The 9130-nt window shown below is 44.4% G+C and overlaps 1 non-coding gene and 2 pseudogenes across 1 annotated transcript; 2 read left to right on the top strand and 1 right to left on the bottom strand.

The window, feature by feature from the left end:
• Nucleotides 1-303: 303 nt before the first annotated feature.
• Nucleotides 304-496, top strand: LOC140582626 (U2 spliceosomal RNA). The gene has a single exon (XR_011985471.1). It is a non-coding gene; the product is annotated as a U2 spliceosomal RNA (small nuclear RNA).
• A 5092-nt stretch (nt 497-5588) lies between these two features.
• Nucleotides 5589-5694, bottom strand: LOC140582490 (U2 spliceosomal RNA; annotated as a pseudogene).
• On the top strand, nt 5661-5798 carry LOC140582502 (U2 spliceosomal RNA; annotated as a pseudogene).
• The last annotated feature ends 3332 nt before the right edge of the window (nt 5799-9130 follow it).

Raw genomic sequence — 9130 nt, 5'->3', positions numbered from 1 at the left:
GATTTTAATGGTGTGTAAATATATTGGTTGCTTTTATTGCTTTTTTTTTTGCTTATTTTATGGTGAATGGTTCTGCAGATAGTTTGTTTAATACTATTTTAAAATATTTTCAGTAATGTCTTATTGTATTGGCATTCACTTGTATGATGTGGGAAAATTTCAGCCTGTTATATTATGACTATTTCTGAATATCATTGTTTTAGTAGGAAAATGTTTTTAATTCCCTTGTTGACAGTGCCAATTTTTTAAGTGCAGTTTCTATTATATGTTTTAATGTGTTTGTGTCGATGTAAATAATTGTGCAGAACTTTTTAATAAAGTATTTGGATCTGAAAAAAAAAAATCTGTTTTATCAGTTAAATATCTGATACGTCCCCCATGGAGGGGACCACATATTAAACGGATTTTTGGAACAGGGAGCCGGAAGTGGGGCTTGCCCCGTCCGCTCTACGCATGGACCCGGTATTGCTGTGCTTCCGGGAACGGTGCACCTCTACTGCCCCCTGTTGTTGAAAGGCAGAACTGACTGACTGACTGACTATATAAAGTACATGATCTTACCACACTGACATTTCTGATTTTGCTAACAATCATGTACAGTAAATTTAAAAGCTTTTTGTTTTGTCATAAATTATTTATGCTATTTTACAATGCAGATAAAGTATTCCTGTCGATACAAGGAGGATATATTTCTTTTCTCGATGGATGTTGTTTTGAACCTAAAGGTTGTTTTTTTGGAAGAGCAGTATATAGTTACTGCCTACATTTTTTGCTGTGCATGTGATTTTGATGAGAATATTACATTTTTATATCTCTGCGTAGATTTTTTCAGCAATAATTGAGTCTATCCTTGTGTATTTAAGGTTTTGGTAATTCATGATTACCAAATAAGATTTGGTGTCATTGTACAAATATAAGAAGATTCAGTGTGCAGTTACCAGGTTACAAATAAACAAACAAATAAATAAAATGGCATCAGAAGAGAAGTACGATGACAGTAAAATGTGTGAAACTAGTGGAATGTGAAAAATGTGTGTGCATATAAGTCTCCACATGTATAAAGCGGCTGTATAGCATAACAAAAAGGAGCAATGGATAACTGACATAAAGTGCTTACTGTCCATAACGACAATGAGTCATGTACGGCGTAAGATAAACACAACATGCGTTAACTTTGGATATGCATAATGCGCACACAAGAATCATATGTCTTTGGAATCGAGAGAACTATCAGATAACTTCAACAAGTTACCAAATGAATGCAAAATCAAAGATAGGCTATTAATTTCTGCCTGGCACTAACCTTGTATTCCTCTGTCACATGACCGGTGGGAAGTAGGACCCGAATGCAAGCTGTAGGGCAGAACCCCCTTTGCGGGGAGCTTTTCTGGCAGGCAGGCTTGGGCACAGAGACGCAAACAGACAAGGACAGAACTGGAGAACATTGGCCTGGGCACTTTACCAAACTAAGGAATGGGAAAACACAAGGCAGCTGGTAGTGACTGACAGAAGGACAGGAACATGAGGTAAGACTAATAAAGACCAAGTGTGGCTCATTAGGGCCACGTCAGGGAGGAGAACTGGAGAGTAAGGTTGACAGGACGGGCAGGCCATGACAGTAACACCCCCCCACCCCCCAATCCTGTGCCCTCCTGGTGCAAAGGTATCATTAAGGGGACACACAGACCAGGGCAAAACCAAGGACAGCAGGGGAGACAAACCACCAGGACACAACTCATGACAGGCCAGGTAACCCGACAGGGATGCAGACTAGGGACCAAAAGACAAACAGCGGGTGTCAGTGGCAACAAAGGAAACAGAAGAAGGAGACAAAGGGAGGGATTGGGCACCAAAAGGACCAAAGGTGAGACAGGGCAGGACACAACCAGACAAACAATGTGCAACAAGAATAGGGCCAGGAGAGGGAGCCAGGGGGAACCTAAAGTGGGAAGCAAGAGTGACTGGAGTGGGGGCTGGAAGAGTGAAATCGGGCTAAGAGGTGAAACCAGGGAGAGCCACGGGGAAGCAAGACTACAGATCAAGCTCCGAGGTACCGCAGAAGGGTCGCGGCCAGGGGGGCCTTCGGAGTCCTGTCTGGGCCTGTAGAAGGACGAGCTCCTCTCGTCTGCGCCAGCCGAGGGAAGAACAGCATCGGTAGACGGCGAGGGGTCGGCAGAGCCGGAGGGCATCGAGGAGCAGGCAGGACAGGAACTGGACCACACCGTGGACCCTGCAGAACAAAAGCACAGGCCAGTACCAGTGCCGGAGGAAACCGCAGGTGGTTCCTTTTGGGAACCAATGGATGGGGTCCCCCGAAAAGACCCCCTTGGACCGAGCTGGGGCCAGGCGGTAAGTCTGGGTAGCATACCCCAGATCTTTCCTCCTGGAGCCGAACCCCCGACCAGTTTTCCGTTGACCCTGCCGTTGTCACGGCGATAACCTCCTCGGCTGGGGAAACTCTGGTCACGGGGCTGACACCACGGACTGGGACTCAGGGCAAGAACTGGAGGGTCCCACTCCATGTCCTCCGGGCCGCCTGTGCCTTAATCCATACTAAATGTAATTAAACAGAATGAAGCTTAAAAGAATAAAATGGTAAAGAGAGGAAAATTTAATGTGTAAGTTTCAAAAAACGGGCTCTTGCTTTTATTCAGATGTTTGCAGGCGTTGTGACTCTGTGATGAATGGTGACGTATGAGATCCTGAGAATGGGCTACGCCTCCAAGGGTGAGTGGCAGGTGGCATTTCCCAGGAATTACAGGCTGGAGATGTCTGAGGAGCTCTCCTGGAGTGAAGACAGAAAGAGAAGAAGGGAACAAGCAGAGGGTGTGGGGAGAAAAAGACTGCAGATCCAGTTACAGGTGAATTGTACAAATGCCCTTGAAGTCTTGGTCCATGAGGGATCCAATTTTTAATAATAATAAAAAAAAAAAGACAATAAATTATTTAAAAATAGAGTTTTCATTTATATCTGTCTAGGAGTTAAAACACATAAAATCAATTAACTTACCTGGTGATTTTGGAACTTCTGACCCCAAATCAAAATAATATAGATTATAACTAAATGCATCGTTTTATTTGGGAAAAAGGGATAAATTAAATAAAAGGTTAAATTTGGAATCTAAAACAAAAACAGCAATTTCACATCAGGAATAAATATCATTTCAAGGGTCTTCAGTACATTTTTCCTGTGTCTGCTCCCTTTACACGTAGAGAGTGATATAAACATGTACCAATATGTTAGACTGACTGAAATGAAACAGAGAAAACGTAAAATAAAGAAGTAAGGAAAATAGAGGTTAAAATGCACGGTAATTTGTTGTCGTATTGGCGCAAATGCACATAAAAAATGTACAACCGATTGCTGCATGTATCGCTTTTAAAGGTTAATGCGTACTTGTGAACCAGTTATGTCCATCACTGCGTACATAGCTAACAGAAAGTCAAAACGCATTGCTGTGCTCTAGAACTTGTGAAGTAACTTGCGTGCCTGCTAGCGGCATTCCAGTTCATTTCAAAAGGCATGCACAAGCAGTGCCATCTTGTGGTTTGTCATATATGGCAGATAGGCATGTTGCTGGCCACCCTAAACGAGGACCCAGCATGATGTTGGCCACTGCTGCTGGGCTGCTGTCACAGTTGGTGATTTTTGCTACCTGACTCGACGGTGATCTCAGCCATGGTCCATCTCCTGACCCCCATTATATTTTGTGAATGTAAACCCGTTTAAGTTCACTGCTGCACAGTGGGAAGCAAGTGATCAACTCTGGCGTGTACTGACAACGTAAAATTCGAATAATACTTATCGATGTCAAATATGTGTATCTACATGCAACTAACCAACTATTCAATCAGACTCAGGATGTGCAACAATACCATGCCCATTTACAAAACAATACTCATATACTTTAGTTTGTGTTCACTAAAGGGGGGGGCGAGGCCATTGAAGCACCATGCTTGCATTAGTTATAGGACAGACATGTGATCGTGTTAAATCCCCAAAACACAAAAATAACAACACTACAGTCACCACATCCTGTCAGCTGGATGGAAGGATACTTTTTTTTTTTCAAACACTGGGAAAGTTGGCCGGTGAAACAAAACTGGGCACAGACAGAAAAGAACCCCACAACTCTCCTCACTGATCTGTCACTCAAAGGTCAACCCCCCCCCCCCCCCCCCCCCCCCACACACACACACACACACACACACACACACAGGACAATAGCTCAGCCAAGGCTGGTGATGTTGGAACGGCCACCGGGGGGCGCCACTATGCGGTGGCCAGGGCGCCTAGGGACATTGTCGTCAGCTTGGGGACCTGAAAGGCAGCAACAGACTAATTTCAGAAAGGGCTTCAACTGGATGTGTGCAGTGACCATATAGAATTTAAATGTTTTAAGGTCCTTCCAGCAAAAATGAACTACAAATAAACTACAAATTTACCTCAAAATGGCAATTCCATGGCAATTATGGATGTTCAGTTGTTAATAATAAAAATATATGTTTATTTATACTCAAAGCTTCATAAAACCACACAGGCAAGATTATATGCTGATCCTGGCTCTGCAGAGGACGGCAAAATAGCGCATTGATATTTGTACTCATGCACCAAATTTATCGACCCATGAAATGAAAGAAGAGTTAATCATGTGGAAGAGAAGAGAGGAAGAGACAGGTAGATTGTAGAAGACGTCATGCAGAGAACCACTGATACGTATGGGTATGAACTTGAAGAGGAGCCCCAGGTTTGGGATGAGAAACAGACACGAAACACCGGAAGGGAAAAAGAGGACGACCACCAGGTGCAGGATGGCCTGCAGAATGCAGGAAATACCCCAAGAAGCCATGCAAAGGATCCACTCCTTACTCAGAAGTCAACTTGGCCAATACCCAATCAAACCCATACCCAAAATTTTCAGCATCAAAGAACTCTTAATTCTCCTTCACTGTCTTTTAGCCCTCAGTCTCTCCCTGGCTCCTTCCTGCCCTGGTACCTCATCTATCACCAAGGAGTTTACAGCCTACAGGAATGTCCATCATCATGACACATCGAAGCAATAGCGGTTAACCTCACAAACCTATAGCTGATGTGTACTTGTTATGTTTGCTTGTATTTGTGTTACCCTCCAACTGCTGAGAGTCCGGCCCTGGAAATATATAAGATGATGCAGGTGAGGTCAGGGCAAGGTGCTAGGAGACATCAGTGTCGATACAAGTACAGACAATCGTCATTGTGGGGTCCCTTGCTCCCCAACATGCTGGGGAACCAATAAAAAGGAAGAAGGCATGGACTCTGCCCAATTAAAGACCTTATTGCATGTGTGTAGGAAACCAAATTTCTCTGGGCTCCGCGTGTATCACGGTTACATATGAAGCACACATGTGTTTAAACTTAAAAAAAATCAGGATGAAAGGTGCCTTATTCCCTTTTGCACAGTCATGATACGTTTCTGTAATCACCTCATCAGCAAGGGGGTATCTCACGCCCCGAAAATTAATATGAATAATTTCTGTTTTTCACCATTTTACTTCAGGTGCTCCGGTTCGATAAGCAGACCCTGTCTCACTCAGTCACCCACTCAGTCAGTCAGTCTGAGTCAGTCCGTTTAATATGTGGTCCCCTCCATGGGGGACGTATCAGATATTAAACTGATACTACACTTGATCTTAGCCAAAAGGCCGAGAAGCCTTTTATTAGATGGATTTTTGGAACAGGGAGCCGGAAGTGGGGCTTGTCCCGTCCGCTCCACGCATCGACCCGGTATTGCAGTGCTTCCGGGAATGGTGCACCTCTACTGCCCCCTGTTGTTGAAAGGCAGAACTGACTGAGTGGGTCTGGATGGCCAGCTAATTAGCTGCATGTGCTGTGAGGGAGGGGCCCTGTCCGTGCACAGCCCCCGTTTCCTGCTGTTTTTCTCTTTTTTTTTTTTTTTAAAGGAAGGTGACACGCTGTCGTTTGTGCGGTGGGCAGCTGTGCTGAGGTAAGGAATGACGTCATCTTTGCCTTTTGAATTTTCCCTCATGTTTGTTTAAATGATTGCTGTTTTTTGAGAGGACAGGAGGACAGGGAGGAGTCTGGGCCCCGAGGCTGGCGGCTGCGACATCCCTGGGCATTCTACTCCGAGTGGGGGGGGCACGGAGGCCCGGCTAACGGCGACCCGCTAAGTGGCGGCCCCATATCGACTCGGGTCTCTCTTCGGTCTTCAGGACCGGTATACGTTTCTTCTCCTTTCCAGATTGGAAAAGACAGGAAGGAGCAAAAGTGGAAGAGTTGACGAAATGGCGTCGGATGGCGTAGCTTCCAGCGGTGGGGCGTAAAGACCTTGCATTCCAGAGCATCCCCGCGCATATGAGAGTCTGCTCCATACATCTCCGTTCAGGTAAGTCAGCTTCCGGTGTGATCACTAGACTCCATTCTTGTGTTTGTCCCTAAAGAGAACAGCCAGGATAGGAAATGCTGGAAACCCATCCCAACCGGAGTCCATCCCTTCCCGGTGACACAGTAACCCGAAAGTGTTTGTGAGTGTGGTTTATGTCAGATTAGGAGAGCTGAAATTAACCTTTTGTTGGATGATAGTCGGCGACCAAAACAAGAACTAGATCACAGAAAAGTGTTTCAAAAACGACAGCGTCAAAATGAAATGCAACGCTGGATGGAAGTTTTCTAGTCCTGATGAAGGATGTAGAATCAGAATCCAGATATGTTTCCATACAAGGAATTTGCCTTGGTGGTGCTTTTATATGACATTACAAAGAACATACCACATTTAGCAAAGACATATGCAGAAAGGTAATAAACAATAGACTGGCAATTGGGTAATATGATAATTATATGATAATTAAGTTTATTAATGGCAGTAATGATGGTATTATGATATTTATATATGTGTGTGTACATAGTAATCATTGTAGTATGAATATAAACTATATAAATGGTATAATAATTTAAAGGGCTCTTAAATGGTGCCGTTATTAAGTAGCAGCCAAGTCAACTATATGTGCAAGAGTGCAATATGTATACAGAGTTTGCAGTATGTGTGCATAATGTGCAAGAGTGCAGAATATAATCATAGAGGAAGTTTATCAGTTGTTCACTGGTTATGCTGGTGGATATTTCACTGCAGCTGACGATTAATTGAACGTCCAGTCAGAGACTGGCTTGGTTAATGAGAGAGACTACCTGAGGGGAGAAGCTCTTGGCGTCGGTCTTGTGGTCTTGGTTCTGATTGCCATGAGTCTTCTCCTGGAGGGTAAGGCTTGAAAGATGTGGTGAGCAGGGTGAGATGGGTCCTCAAAGATTTTGTATGCCCGTTTCCTGGTTCTGGTGATGTACAGTGTCTGGAGGGTAGGCAGGTTACTGCCAATTATTCGCTCTGCTGAGCGGATGATGTATTGCAGTCTGGCCTTGTCGTAAATCTGGGCCATTGTGGTTATAACATGTTATTTTGGATCAGGCACGGACAGTTGTGAGAGTTCAGTCTGCATTAGCTCCGATAGAATAGTATTAAATGCAAAGCTAAAGTCCACAAACAAAATTCTAACATATGTCTCAGGGCACTCCAAGTGTCAGAGCAAGAAATGGAGTCCAGTGTTAACTGCATCGTCCACAGGTCTGTTGGTTCTGTAGGCTGACTGTAGCCTGGGGTCAAGCGATGGGTCTGTGATGATTTTAAGGTATGACAGCACAAGTCTCTCAAAAGCCTTCATTACCACCGATGTGAGAGCCACTGGTCTGTAGTCACTGAGGCAAGAGACTCTGGGTTTCTTTGGAATAGGTGTTATTGTGGATGATTTAAGACACAAAGATCCAGTGACTGGTTGAAAATATCTGTGAAGACAGGTGACTGTTGATCTGCACAGTGCTTCAGAGTGGCTGGGGAGTGTTGGAGTACGCCGTCTCCACCGGGTCAAGAGATTCACAGCTGACACGTGGAGAAGTTGCAGGTCACCAGTTTATTCTCTGACAGATTGCAATCCGGGAGCGACCATCTGACATACATTCGGCATGTACAAGAGGAAGCTCTGCCATATGTATCAGCTGTGTCCCCTTTAAAGCCCTTTGGGCATCTCCCCCCTCTCTCGGTACCTTCCGTCTACGTGACAACCACATGTTTGACATTTGCTCTAGTTAGTCGGTTAGTACTTGTCCTTCTGGAAGGCTAAAAGATAAAGGGGCCGCTGACGTTTTCTGTCGCTCCCTCTATCTGTTCTGATTAGGTCCCCCTGCCCTGCCGGCGCCAGTCAGTTCTCGTTTCAGTTAACTGCATTTTCTAGAATCAACCCCCCCCCCCCCCTTTCATCATGCCCTGCTTTAAGCTATATTCTCCTTTTCCTCTATTCATTGTATGTTCTTTATAATTCTATTGAATCCCACACTACCTAGCAATGTTGGTAGTAACGCGTTACTGTAATTCCACTACTTTTGTCTGTAAGGAGTAATGTAACTAATTACCATTTCAAATTAAAAAACGCAAAGTACTGAAATTTCAACGGACTCGTTACCTTTGTCTTGCGTGAAAATATTAATGGATAAAGGCAGCATGTTCTCCTAATTTCCTGTTTATGATGTAACGCCATCCGACCTTACCGTGGCGCAATGAATGGGTGATTTTATAGGTACGCTGATAGGTACAATTAGACAGTTGTATTGTCTGGCACTGTCACAGCAGCAACACTAAAGTAATATAACTATCCAGAGAGCACACATGCATTGGCACTATGTCTCCGCGGTACTTGAAAATCCATCGGCAAACATCTCTGTGTTGCAGAAACATCACCACCGAACATTTGAGCCCATATTCCCCCGATGTTAAAGCGATCAATATACAACATTTAGACCACTATTATTTTCCTTTATTAGGCTATATATACAGGTTAGGTCAGGCTGGTGGAGCATGCGCTGATCGATGCAGCGCGTTTCGCCGCACCCGTGCACCACACGTCGAAAATCCTCACGGACACACGGTCCAGTCCCACCCTCATTATAATTACTTTTATATGCAGTAATTGATAACTAGTCATTTTTGGTAACCTGCACAACGTACGCTGCAGACTAGTAACGTTACCACCGTTGGCTGAACTCGAAATAGTTGTGGTGCTATATATATGACGTTAGATTGTTACAGGG

This window comes from Paramormyrops kingsleyae, chromosome 24 (genome assembly GCF_048594095.1).
Source record: "Paramormyrops kingsleyae isolate MSU_618 chromosome 24, PKINGS_0.4, whole genome shotgun sequence".
NCBI classification, from domain to species: Eukaryota; Metazoa; Chordata; class Actinopteri; order Osteoglossiformes; family Mormyridae; genus Paramormyrops; species Paramormyrops kingsleyae.
This window is presented reverse-complemented; position numbering and strand designations above follow the sequence as displayed.